Raw genomic sequence first — 15263 nt, forward strand, 5'->3', positions numbered from 1 at the left:
ACACGAGAGCAAATGTTAGTGTTTACCCTGCATTCCACTTCTACGGTTGTGAAAGTGGGCGTAGTTGGGGTTAACGTACCAATGTTTGACAACACTCGTCATGCGACCCCAAACCGAGAATTGTGTAGTTGACACAATTGGTGATCGTCACCTACCCTTCAATCTATGCCAGTGAAGAGTGCTAAGTCCATTCACTGAGTTATGGGGAGATGGGATCTCATCCTAATTCCTAAAATTTTGTATATCTTGGGTCAAAATTGAATTAGGTTAATGCATGAAAATTACTAATAAAATTTTCTTCTAAATTCTACAGATGTCTACAAACAATTCTGATAACACCAAATTCTCGCTTAAGTCCATCCTTGAAAATGCTAAACTTGATAATTCTAACTTCATGGATTGGTACCGCAACCTGAAAATTGTTCTCAGGGCGGAGAAAAAGGCTTATGTCCTTGAAGGACCAATTCCCGAAGCACCTGCTGCTAATACGGGTGCAGCCCGTAGGACATGGGAAAAACATGTTAATGATTCCCAAGATGTGACATGTCTTATGCTTGCTATGATGATTCCAGAACTTCAGAAGAATCTGGAAAACTTGGGCGCATATGAGATGAGTGAGCAGCTGAAAAACATGTTTCAGCAGCAAGCTCGTCATGAGCGTTTTGAGCTGATGAAATCTCTCATTACATGTCGCATGCAGGAAGGTACTTCGGTCAGTGCTCATGTACTGAAAATGAAGTCTTTCGTTGATCAACTGGAGCGTCTGAACGCACCCCTTAGTAATGAGTTAGCTACGGATGTGATCCTTAACTCGCTACCCAATTCATATCATCAGTTCGTAATGAACTATAACATGAATGGGTGGGAAAGAACGATCCCAGAGTTGCATCGGATGCTAAAAACTGCTGAGACAAACATCCCAACTAAGGGCAATCCAGTGCTGGCGATCAGGGAAGGAAGAATTACCAAGAAGAAGCAATCCAAGGGAAAAGGCAAGGCGAGTAAGCAAGACAAGGGCAAAGGCAAAAAGGTTGCCACTCCGAAGGCAAAGCCTCATAAAGATGCCAAGTGTTTTCACTGTGATGAGATCGGGCATTGGAAGAGGAATTGTCCCAAGTACCTGGCTGAGTTGAAGCTTAAGAAGATGCAGATTGGAGAATCCTCAGGTATACATGTTATTGATCTATTTTCCTTTTCGAGCAAATCTTGGGTGTTTGACACTGGATGTGGTTTTCACATTTGTAATGATTTGCAGGGACTAAAAAGGATTAGAAAGCTGAAGCAGGGTGACTTAGAGCTGCACGTTGGGAACGGGCAGAATGTTGCTGTGAAGGCAGTTGGAGAATTTATTCTTGAATTACCTTCTGGATTGTTTATTTCTTTAGACAATGTTTTTTATGTTCCTAGTTTGACTAAGAATATTATTTCTGTTTCTGCTTTAAGAGAACAAGGTTTTAATTATGCTTTTGATATTGTTAATGGTAACATTTCTGCATTTTTAAATGGTGTGTTCTATTTTGAGGCTAAGCCTCACAATGGTGTCTATGAAATAGATACTTCTAACAATAGATCAAATAATATGGTATGCTCTCTTTCCTCTAAACGTGTTAAAACTAGCTTTAATCAAACATATCGTTGGCATTGTCGTCTTGTCCATATTAACATCAATCGCATGAGGAAGCTCCAGACTGCAGGGATTCTAGAATCCACGGGCCAGGAGACTTATGATTTATGCGAATGTTGTCTAAGTGGCAAGATGACTAAGGCCCCTTTTACCGGAACTAGTGAAAGGGCCAAAGACCTGTTAGAACTCATACATACTGATGTATGTGGTCCATTCAGGACTATGTCAAGGAACGGGGAAAGATACTTCGTTACATTTACTGATGATTATAGTAGATATGGATATGTTTATCTTATGAAGTTTAAACATGAAACCTTTGAAAAGTTCAAAGAATTCCAAAATGAAGTACAGAATCAACTAGGGAAAACGATTAAGGCACTTCGATCCGATCGAGGTGGTGAATACATTAATCAAGAGTTTGATGAACATCTCAAGAAGTGTGGGATTATATCCCAACTAACTCCACCCGGAATACCACAACTTAATGGTGTGTCTGAGAGGAGAAATCGAACCTTATTAGATATGGTTCGATCAATGATGTGTCGTACAAACTTACCACACTCCTTTTGGAGTTATGCTCTTGAAACTGCTACACGTCTTGTGAATATTGCTCCTACTAAAAAGGTAAAAAAGACACCATATGAGATGTGGCATGGTAAACGACCTAAAGTCTCTTACCTTCGCATATGGGGATGTAACGCTTATGTTACCAGTGAGTCTTCGGACAAACTTGATCCTCGCGGTGAAAAAGTTGTTTTCATTGGATATACATATCCGGTTGGTTATTATTTCTATAATCCTGCTGAAAATAGAGTTTTCACTAAGCGTCGAGGAACATTCCTAGAGGATGAGCTTATGGCGTGAGGAATTGGAGATAATCTTGTGGATCTTGAGGAAATTCAAGAACCACAAATTGATCAACCAATAGTCGAATCTACCTCTCAACAAAATATTGTTGAACCTGAACCTGAGAGGATTTAGGAATCTGATGTAACACTAGGCATCCGCAGAAGTACGAGGGATCGTCATGAACCTAATCGGTATTCACCTGATAGGTACGTCTTGATAATAGATCAAGAAGAGCCCTCAACCTATAAAGCTGCGATTTCAGGTAACGAATCTGAAAAATGGCTCGAAGCCATGGGCGTCGAGATGCAATCCATGTATGACAACCAAGTCTGGGATTTGGTTGAACTTCCTCCTGAATGTCGGACTGTAGGAAGTAAATGGGGTTTTAAGTTGAAAACAGACATGGATGGAAATGTGCAAACCTATAAGGCTCGATTGGTTGCTAAAGGTTTTACTCAGACTCAAGGAGTTGATTATGAGGAAACCTTCTCGCCAGTAGCCATGCTTAAGTCTATTAGGATTCTACTTGCCATAGCCGCGTATTATGACTATGAGATATGGCAAATGGATGTCAAGACCGCGTTCCTAAATGGACACCTTACAGAAGATGTCTATATGGAGCAACCTGAAGGTTTTGTAGATCCTAAGAATCCTCATAAAGTTTGCAAGTTGAATAAATCCATTTATGGATTGAAACAAGCATCTCGAAGCTGGAATCTTCGTTTTGATCAGAAAATCAAACAGTTTGGTTTCATTAAAAACGAAGATGAGCCGTGTGTTTACAAGAAGGCAAGTGGGAGTTCTATTACTTTTCTAATCCTGTATGTAGATGACATACTTCTCATTGGAAACAATATCCCGATGTTGCAGGACGTTAAATCCTGGCTTGGTAAATGTTTCTCAATGAAGGATCTTGGAGAAGCTGCTTATATTCTAGGAATAAAGATTTATAGAGATAGATCTAAGCGGCTACTTGGACTTAGTCAAAGTACGTATATCGATAAAGTCATTCGGCGCTTTTCGATGCAAGATTCCAAGAAGGGTCTCTTGCCAATGGCAAGTGGAACCGTACTGAATAGTCATCAGTGTCCCAAATTGGACAAAGATAAAGAGGATATGAAAAAGGTTCCATATGCCTCTGCTATCGGTTCCATCATGTATGCCATGTTATGTACTAGACCGGACGTATCGTTTGCTCTGAGCTTGACTAGCAGATATCAACAGAATCCTGGTAAAAGTCACTGGATTGCTGTGAAAAATATCCTAAAGTACTTAAAAAGAACTAAGGATATGTTTCTGATATTTGGCGGTTTGGAAGAAGAGATGAGAGTAAAGTGTTACACTGATGCAAGCTTCCAAACGGATCGTGATGATTCACGATCTCAGACAGGCTATGTTTTTACTTTAAATGGTGGTGCTATAACTTGGAAGAGTTCTAAGCAAAGCGTGGTGGCCCAGTCGACCACTGAATCAGAATATATAGCGGCTTCAGAAGCTGCTAAGGAGGCTGTTTGGATGAAAAAGTTCATTGCTGATCTCGAAGTTATACCAAGCATACAGAAGCCTATCGAGATATTTTGCGACAATACAGGTGCAATTGCTCAGGCAAAGGAACCAAGGTCGCATCACAGCATGAAGCATATTCTCAGAAAATTCCATTACATACGGGAAGTTTTGGAAAGAGGAGACATCGTAGTAGAGAAAATTGATACTGATCAGAATCTAGCGGACCCGTTTACTAAGCCTATACCTCAAGTGAGACACGAGAAGCATGCTGATTGTATAGGTCTTAGATATGCTAGACAGTGGGTCTGATTTTGTAATTTAGTAATTTGGTGCATATTGAACTGTAAACAGTATTTTATGTTTATTTGAATTTAATGGTTGAATGTCTTTTAAACTATTATATCTGTGTTCAAATATTAGTACGTTAAGTATCTATGAATATTGTATTCTAAAATGTCCGTAGTCTATCAGATTCGTGAGAACCAATCTGGTAAAAGACTATTGTGAATTAGATGGTTGATCCATATAATGGATACTCAAAGTGTTGAGAACCATATTCACTAATATGATTAGTTGAATCATATTGGGCGTAACTCGTTTCAAAATGATCTTCATGGATCTTAGTCATAAGATATTTTGAATAGGTACGATCATTGTATCCTTAGACCTGCGGTACATACTAGAACTAACTTAAATGAATGGTTGCTCTTTGATTCTATCTAACGCTGTACGTAACTGGCAGTAATAAGGATAGTTTTGGGAATGATCTGAAGTTTTGTGGGAGTTGTTTGTAGCCAAAGGGATCTGTGCTTCTATACTTAGAAGAGGAACACTCTGGCGCCTTTCGTTGGTTTGAACTGGTGTTAACGCATGGCCACGCTCGAACTAGTAGTAGTTTGATAAACCACTTCAAATCAGGAACGGAATTAGAAATGGTTGAATAATATATGAGAATGATTTGGATCCATGTCTCATGTTCAACAAGTGTTCAATACAGAGGGATAAATGAGTCGATAACCCGGGCTATAGTATTTGCATAACCAGGTTTGATTAGTGCAAAGAATTAGTTGACATAAATTTGTCATACCTTGCCGGGGGCAATATGATGCAGCTAGGCACCCACTATTGTCTACATTGAAACTTAATTGGCCAATCGACTAAGTAGGAGATTGTTGGATATACTGTTCAATTGTCGATTATAATTCAATGTTGCCGTCAATGTACGACCCAAAGAGTTACACTTTGGGCAACGAACATATAAGGTGTTTTAATCGTTAATCACCGGATCACGAAATAATAAGCGTAATAAAAGAAACATGTAATTATTTAGAATAATTACGGAGAGTCGAATTAATATTATAATTAATTGTTAATTATAATTAATTACTAGATAATTAGAAGAAAATAGATAATTGTTATATTTATAAGATAATTATGAAGAATTGTAATTAGATTACATTACTTTTAACTTTTTTTTATTATCTCCTAAAAGCTCTCTATTTAATTTATGGCTACATAAAAATCTCAAAAGATATCTTTCAATTAAAAAAAGGATACAGAACTTTAGTTGGGGAAGTGGTTGTATGCTTTTAAAAGGTCCAATAGGAACAGAAAAATAGATATAAGACATCCCAAAAGTCTTATATTGTTTTGCTTGCTGTTTTGCCATCGGAAAAGAAAAAGGGAAGAGGAGCAACATTGCATAAGTATTTAATTGCCAGTTTCAAGCAAACTCTTTTGTTTCTTCGATTACGCATAAGATTACGCATAAGGTAAAGTTTCGAACTTTATTTTCTTTAGATTTATGTTTCGTTTGAAATCGTTTCAAACGAACAAATATGATTTCGTGGTCAACGATCGTCTAGCGAGATCGTTCGTTGAACCAAGGTGTCTTTCTTGGATGTCACGATTCTTTATTTTATTTTAACCTATTTTGATTGTAACGAGATCACTAGTGGAATCGGTTTAGAACCGAACCTCGTGTACATGTTTTTCCGCTGCGTTCAGTTTGTTTGACAAATTGACAAATAATTATTTTTCTAAAAGTTACACGAAAATTCCAACATAACAATCTCGCACCAAAGTTGATGTTGTGAAAGTTTTTATTGTGTCAAAAGTCACCACCACCACCACAAGTCTTCAACCATTGAAATATTGTTTCTTTGGAGTATAAGTTCTTCACTTCATTATGGCTCTTTTTGGAGGTGCTTCATCAATTGAATAGTGAGTAACTGTTAGAGGTTGAACCTGTTAGCATAGCAAAATAGTTTAGTTTATTGTGGGATTGGCCCATTAGCTAGTTAGCCCTAGTATATAATTTGTATTTCCCTTTCATATGTTCTTAATGTGTTTCTATTGAATAAAACCCTAGCCACTTTTTTATTATTTAACATGGTATTAGAGCGCTAATCGATTCATGTTTATTGATTTGATTGTCAAAGAATTTGTAGACGCTAGTTTCGTGGTGAGCTTGTTGGAGTCACGTCGTGAAAAATCATAGCTTTGGGCTAAATAGGTTCGGCTGCAACTGTTTCGTTTTCGCAACACTCGTTTTACCCATTATTATTCTTTGTTGATTTTGTTGCATCGATTTGTGAAGACGTTTGATTCCAGAATTAAATTGGATGAAGTTTTGGTGCCATTATATTATTGGTTGAAGAGTTTAGTGTCACAAGTAGGTTGGAGAATTTTTGGTACACAACTATATTAATTAAATTGGTTGAAGTTTCTTATTCTATTAAATTGGGGCATATTTATGTGCTGTTTGGTTGGCCGAACTAAACCTAATATGAAGAATTATTACAACATAAGCAAGAGCAAGTGATTTGGATTTGTATGTTATTTGTTCTCGTTCGTTAGTAATTTTTTTATTGGTTTGTATTTGCTTTTGTTTGTTGGTTGGTTTGTATTTGTTGCCGTCACTCTCGTATTTTGGTTTGTATTTGCTTCCGCTGCTTGGTTCGTATTTGAATCGGATTAGGTATTTGAGTAGACATGTATTTTCTTTTTTGAATCTGACATTGGTACTTGAATATCGCCAAATGGTTTTGGCGGATAGTTTGTCTTAGGCGAATTGTATGACTTTGGTGATTTGTTGGGTAGTGACGAAAAGTTAGTTTGGATGAAAAGTTTGGCTTCGTTTGAGTTGCTTGATTTAATATGAGTTTCGTATTTGGTTGCTCGAATTTTGTGCCGCTATTCGGATTGGGTTTCAATTAATTTTCATCATGGAGTATTCTCTTTCGTCTACACGTGTCCTGTCCTGAAAGTTGCTTTTGATCAACGTGCATATTGCAAACATAAAAACCATTGGAAGGCTCAGTGCCTATTGTTGCTTAACAAGAAAACACAACAACAACGACGTTTTTCAAATCCGAATGCACTAGTTGGTCTTGTCCTAATGCTTGCTTCAGATCCTCATGTGTTTGAGGAATTCACACTATTTCTAAATTCTGGCGAGGGTATATAAAATAACCTTGTCCTTTTGTAGCCCCACACTACGCGGCACCAGAAGGGAAAGCCCGACGCACGACACGATAGGTCTAAAAGACGAAGAAAAATCGTTTTGGGCCTAGACTCGATATATTATAATCTAAAATGACTTTTAGTTAGAAGGATGAGATATTGGGGCGACATAGAGCTACTGTTAGGCGATTTTAAGGATCAAGGTGCATAGAGATCAAGGTTTCAAGCTTTTGGATCATGATCATTCGGGTGTTCAACATTTAGTTTCTCCATTCCTTGTTTCCTTTGGTTTCCATCGTGTTTGTTAAACCTAATTGGATGATTGTTTTTTGTTTTTATAATGATACTCGGCTAAAACTTTAGTAGCTACCTAGGTTGTAATGATTACACTTGATTGACATGTTATTTAACGAATTCTGGATCAATTATTTGTGGTTTATTATTGAAGTATAGACCTAGTTTTTATTAATCTAGTGTGTATGCAAATTTAGCTTTATTCTTTGCATAATTATCAAACTCCACATGTGGTTGGTTGAATGTCTTTCAGTTATAGGTGCATACTAGATCGTTTACTGTGTCTTCTCAATTGTTAAGTGGTTTGCTAGACGTAGTAACCCATAGGAGTGATAATTGTGAATTGACTAGGTCTAGGTATTTAACCAATCTTAATAGCTGTGTGGTGGGAGATTGTCGGTTTGTCATGGTTGTTAGGTTTCTAGGTGTAAAGCCTTTGTGAGAAGATTTCCCTAGTTAGCCTGCCATTCCTTGCCTATCGAGTCTGATCAGGATTCTAGTGGTTACCCCTTGCACTTTAGTGTATTGAGACTTTCGCGTTGTGAGGTAGACTTTCTAGCGAGTACTTCATTATTAGAGTTCGAAAGCCCGTGATGGAATCCACAAAACCGGTGTAGTTAACAGCCTTTTGGTTTTATTCAAGTAACACCTTGAGAATGGTGAGAATCCTTAGATCATCCTTTAAATTTAGTACATTCAGATCCGAGTTCTACAATAGTTTTATTACCGATAGAAAACTTGTCATTCTTGTGTAGGATTCTAATCTAGGTAGTGATTTTACCATCATTTGATCTCGTCTACAGTAATGGTTTGTGTCTGAGTTTGTTTAGGTAATCTTTTAATTAATTGCATTAGGTTTGTTAAAAGACCTCCCTCAATACATAATAACAATGAAATTGAGTCAGTGTAGATAAGTAACCAAGTCTAGTACACGTTTTCAATAGGAGTTTTGTGGTTTCGATATCCGGACTTACTTTAGCTCTACTAGTGTCGGTAGGTTCACTTGACTGTCCGTAGTTTAATTTAGAGAGTCCAGAGTATTACTTAGTGTCGATTTTAGGGTTAATTTTAGTTAGATTAATTGAACTACTCTTAGCACATCAGTTAATTACACCGTTAGTTCTTATGGTTTTATCAAAATAACAACATTGGGTACTAAGGTTTTTTGTTGCAACATTGAGCTCTATGATTTCAATTTTGTAAAAATGTTGGGTGTTAAGGCAAATCTTAGTTAAAAATTAATAATAAAGTAGGGGTAGTTTTACCATTAGCTAAATGGTAAAACAAAGTTGAGTAAATTGCTATGTGAGATTTAGGTTTGAAATTGAAATCAAATTATAGTTATCTATTTTGAACATAGCTAGTAAATACACGTTGATTCTTTGATTAAGAGATAGTCAAAATTAATATACAATACTACAATAAGTTAATTGATTTGATTAGTGTCATATCATTCATGTCAAGAAATATTTTTTTTTTTGTGTGTAGATATCATCAATTGTTTAATAAAATACCACCTACGAACCATATCTAAAATACTAACTCTTTGACTGTTATTTGGTAAAGTAAATAACCAAAAGCAACTTACTTATGTAACATGAAAACATAATCTTCTTCTTTAAGTATTTCAAAAAATATTTTTGAATAAAATGCACGGATAGTCCCTGTGGTTTAGTAAAGTTTCACCTTTAGTCCTCAACTTTCTAAAATTACACGTATACTCCCCGTGGTTTGCTCGTTTGTTACTCGGATAGTCCCTTGAGTGGATGACTGTTAGTTTGTCCAGTTAAGTATATATGAACTGACTAATTGTTGATTCGCTCTGAGGATCGAATCTGTAACCGTTGAATGTGAAGAACACATATCTTGTGCGGAATCCAAGTACGTGTGTAGATTGAACACAAAGAAATAATTAAACTTGTTTTCTATTGATAATATGATAGTTCACAACCACGACAACAAACTGCAAGAGTTTCCCCTCTTGATCAGCCAAAGTCTTACAAATGAACAAGACTCAAACCTATTTATATAACAGTACATCCGTAACTATGTATCTACAGATGGACCTCCATCCGGACGGATCGATACTTACGAATGGACTTATGTACGAATGGACAAGATCTTACGAATGGACCTCCATTCGTATGGATGCACAACCTCCATTCGTACCAGATGGACTTTAACATACATGTACTTTATGAATCGCTCAGTTCAGCACCACTCTTGTACATCTGATTAAGCTACAATACGTGATTGACGGAAGCGATAGACATACCGCACTCACACTAATATACCCTTATTATAAAACCTAATAATAAAAAAAACTTAAAAAATGTATTTAATCATTTAATAATTAAAGTGGGTCCTACATTTTTTTATAACTTAACTCTGAACCTCACTTCCATGCCCTCCTCATGTTCTCTAGCAAACATGTACATTTTCTGTCGAGTTATTCCGGTTAAAAACCACATTATACAAGCATGCCATGATAATTTAACAATGTATTCCATTTCCTTTAAAATGATAATAGGTTTGTAGCTCAAGTTACCAATCATAACTTAAATTGATAAAAGTAAATAAACATGTTGGGGTGCAACCAACAAGACGCCATTGACACAATGTACCACAAATTACAAATCATAGAGGGAAGGTAAAGAAACAATAATCCAGATCTTAGCATTAACAGGTTTCATGATCCGTAGCTCGACCCGATCATTAACTGTAACATATGTGACCAATCCACTAACACCAAAATGGCAAATTAACAGACGATGTTGGTAGACAGTGAACCTCCGATGTAGGGTCCAACTTTGCAGTACATGGTGCAAGTTCTATAGTTTTAGATGCAACCATCCAAACATATAACATTTCAGAACAAAAGATGAATTAACAAATTCAAAATATGAATCTAAACAGATGAATTAACAAAGGCATAATTCTCATTTATACCTCAGTATAGCATATTACCCTTCAATTTATTAACTCAGTTCCCTCTCTTTACACGAAAATGGGTACAAACAACAAGAAACCCAAATCTCTACATACGAAACCACATATACCCTTCTAAAAAACTTGCAATTCTGTAGAATGAGAAGACGAGCGATGGAACTGATGATAACGATACAGCTTGTTGGAATCCACGTCGGACGGCGGTGGTGGTGCCGTGTTGGGAAAACAACGAAGAAGGAGAAGGGTGTGAGTTTGAGATCGGAGGCTACTGAAGATGGTGGCAGTGATGGTGTTGTTGTTGGTGACGGTAGAGGGTGATGGTGGCGGTGGAGCTTGTTGTAGAAGAAGATGAAAGGGGGTGGGTTTGGGGTTAGGGCTTTCATATTTGAAATAGTAATGGCGGATTTAATTTGTAAAGAATTATGGTGGGCTCAATGATAATTAAAAATATTTCTATAAATTTACTTTTAATAGGAAGGATATTTTGGTCATTACATATAGACTTAACTAGACAAACTAACGGTCATTCACTCAAAGGATTATCCGAGTAACAAACGAGTAAAACATAGTGAATAATTGTGTGGTCCAATCACATGCAATGTTGGAATAATTTCTTGCCCAATGCTGTAGATCTGAATATGGAAAGAGTTAAACTGTTTAATCTAGTCTTTTTGTGAACAAGAATTTGGGATATCTTGCTGTTTAGGTTACATTTAGGGTTCCATATGTAATTTTGATGTTTGTTATTATTTTTAGTATGTTTCTTTATTGTGAATTGATTACGCCTTTCATTCGTGGTAATTGGGTGTTAGTGGTGGTTGTGGGAGATGGGATGTGGCGGCTGAAGGTTGGTGGTGGGAGGTTGTGGCGACGACTGAAAGGTAATGGTGGGAGGTTGCAGCAGTGGGTGTTGGTGGTGGGAGGTGGGAGGTGGTGGTAGTGGGTGAAGAGAGAAAGGAGAATGTGTGATTGAGAGAGAGAAGAGAGAGGGAGAGAGAGTTAGAGAGAGAGAGAATTCAGTATTTATACTTTATTTGTTATTTCTAACACAATTAGTCCCTTAAATATCAAGTTATTTACTCAACAATCTCTAGGGAGGTAAAATAACAAGAATACCATCATGTGCAAGACACAACCATATTTAACTAAAAAATCTAACTGGATTTGATCTAAAGGTTAAAACATGCAAGATTTTGAAACATAAAGCATAAAACTTGCAAACTTCTTCGCTAAAGGACATCGCCTGCAAAGTGGTGTAAACATAAAGGACAAAACTTGTAATTTACTCTATTTTTAATAAAAAAAAAACTTACTCAGATTTGGGCCTAGGTCCATCTCTACCTTTTTATTATGTTCAAGGTTTTGGGCTCCATCAATTTACAAGACAAGCCCAACAACAGAATTCTCCTTATTTTGATTTTGGGTTCCATTAGTTTACATGTCAAGACTAACAGCAAAATTTTACTTATTTTGGCTCATGGCAGATTTATCGGGTTTATGTGAAAAAGTTGATTCGTGGATTCCTGTGTGACAACCCGGAACTTCAGGTTAATGCTTTAACCTAACACAATTAATTTGGCCGCACAATCTTTAGCATTGCATGGAACTATGCATTACTTTATGCATTATTTGACTAACACGAGAACTTTGTGCCTCAACTGTAAACTATATGTGGCGTGTGTGTTTTATGTAAAAGATGATACTTAGGGGTGAGTAGAGTAGTTAGTGAAACCTTAATAACTCCTAACCCTAAAATCTCCCTCACAAATCATTCTACGGCAGTTCAAATCATTCTCTCTAGTCACCTTCTACAACCATTTCTCTCATCATTCTTGGCTGCACAAGTTCTATTCCATCAATCTTGATCTTCCAATCCATCTAGAATCAATCTAAGACGCGTGTAACGGACCTAACCATTAATTAACGCTAGAAGCACATTATCAAACCGAGCAAACCAAGGTGAGTTCACTGCTCTTTTCCCAAGCATGCATCCCGGGAAGGGATATCGGGTAACTTTTTCAGGGAAGAATGTCAGGTTAACAGGATGTTTGTTATTACTCAGTTTCTATCATATAAGACCCCTTACATCTACCGATTGTTGCCGGGAAGGCAACGAGGTATTTAGTTGATAGCGCTATTAGGTTTGGCACCCTCACACCGGGCCGGAATGGACGGGCGTGAACTATTTACCTTGAGCACTTGACCAATGCTTTGATAGAGGCATTGGGGTTTGGGCAAACACATCTAGTAGCCACATACGGTAATCGAGTTAATAACATCATCAAAACATATCGTTGAACTGTTTTAAACACATATATGGTAACTAAAGCGTTAACAAAACTTTGAACTCACTAGCGTCATCTGACACACTTGTCTGCATGCTTGCAGGTCGTTAGATACTCGACGAGGACTTGCTATCTGGGAGTGCTGGAGTGGTTGTGGGTCGAGCCTCTTGGATATTTGTTACGTTGACTCTAAACTCATGTTTTGGAAACAATTGAATTACATTTTATGTTATGCTTCCGCTGAATACTTAATTTGGTTTAACTTATGGTTTGGATTTATATTTGAAATGAATGGAATGTTTTATTTAATTTATGAGTTCAATGTGATTGGTGGCTTGGATCCTGGTACGTCACACGTCTCGCGGGGGTTTCCGCATGTGGTATTTGGGGGTGTGACAGTTTGGTATCAGAGCCAGGTTATAGTGAACTAGGTTTTAAAACGTTTTTGTAAAACCAGACTATAACCGAACAACTTCGAAAATCGACCACGACACTCAGCTCCAGATTGCAAGGTTCGTCTTCTGTTTACTTTATGCATTACTTGTTTAGTAGTCACACTCACAACTTGCATGAAACAATATATTGGGTACTATGGTGATTTGATCGTGTGACACGACTCTTTGACTCTTGTGATTCGTAATCCTGTAATACTTCCTGTTTTGCTACTTGAACGCGGGGGAAACTTTTAGCACAAGTTAAGAGGCACTGAGATGAGCATGCAAATCGCCTTGTTATTATGGGTGCGCACATAATAATAACGTGAGGTGCATGTAAGTCCCAGTGAGGCTTGACGAGTGTGAGAAGAGTTCTGCCCTATTGTGTGTAAACTTGGTAGTACATAGATCTCAACGTGATGCTTGACTATTGCCATATCTCGACTCCTAAATTTGTTCTCTCTCCATATATAGAATCATGAGTGGACGAGGACATGGACGTGGTCACATCGCGATGACCCAAGCTGAGCTGACAAACTTAATCAACACACGTGTGGCTGAGGCTTTGGCAGCCTACCAAGCTGGTACGAAATGTACCAAATACTTTTAATCTTGTGTCGTGTACACAACTCTTACTCCTGTGTTGTCTTTTTTTTCGTCCAGCGCATCCGAACAACCAGGCTGCTTTCACGTTTAAAACGTTCATGGATTGTAAGCCACAGACCTTCAGCGGGACTAAAGGGGCTGTAGGACTTCTGCGATGGTTTGAGAAAGCAGAATCAGTGTTTGCAATGTGTAACTGTCCTGCTGGGGACAGAGTGAAGTACGCTACGGGCATGCTTGAGGATGGTGCCCTGACATGGTGGAATGCCCAGGTTCAGCTGTTGGGCATCGAAGAGGCTAATGCTACTACCTGGGATGATTTTAAGGAGCTGATAAGGGAGGAGTATTGTCCTCGTGATGAGATACAGAAACTAGAGAATGAGTATTATGACCTGAAGATGGTGGGGTTAGAGATTGAAGCGTACGCGAAACGGTCATATGAGTTGGCGATCATGTGCCCGAACTTGTCCCGACCTCCGCATCAAAGAATATAATTGTTCATCAAGGGATTAGCTCCACGGGTGAAGGGTTTGGTTACTGCAGCAAACCTCAACAACTTAACTCAGATTGTTCGTTTGGCTCATAAAATCACTGATCAGGAGGTGGAAATTGGTTCTTTACCACCGCGTGTTTCTGCCACTACTGCTGCTACAACCACCGCTACTACGCCTGCTAGTGATAACAAGCGGAAATGGAATGACGCTGACAAAGCAACCAGTGCCAGCCAGTCTCAGAAAAGGCCAGATCACAGCAACAACCGCAGTTTCAGTCAGTCGTCTTCAGTCAATCAAGGCCAGGGCAGTAATCAGAATCAGGGTTCTTATGTTGGGAAGAAGCCGCAGTGCAACAAGTGTGGCTATCATCATTATGGGCAGTGTGTCTGGGCTTGCCGTAGGTGCGAGAAAGTGGGCCATGAGGCCAAAGACTGTAGAGCCCCGCAGCTAAAGCAGCAGCAGAAGCAAAACCAGCAGTATCAGCGACAACAAAGGCAACAACCCCAGCAGAACCAGGGCTTTAAAAAGGGGTGTTATCAGTGTGGGGATGAGGGCCACTTCAAGCGGGATAGCCCTCAGTTAAATCAGAATGCCAACGACAACAACCGCCATAATGATAACAACAAAGCCTGAAACAACAACAATAATGGCAACAATGGGGGCAATGGTGCTCGGGGAAGGGGATTCGTGCTTGGTGCCGGTGATGCTAGGAACGACGGCAATGTCGTGACTGCTACGTTTTCTGTGAACAACCATATTG

Source organism: Helianthus annuus, chromosome 5, assembly GCF_002127325.2.
Source record: "Helianthus annuus cultivar XRQ/B chromosome 5, HanXRQr2.0-SUNRISE, whole genome shotgun sequence".
NCBI classification, from domain to species: domain Eukaryota; kingdom Viridiplantae; phylum Streptophyta; class Magnoliopsida; order Asterales; family Asteraceae; genus Helianthus; species Helianthus annuus.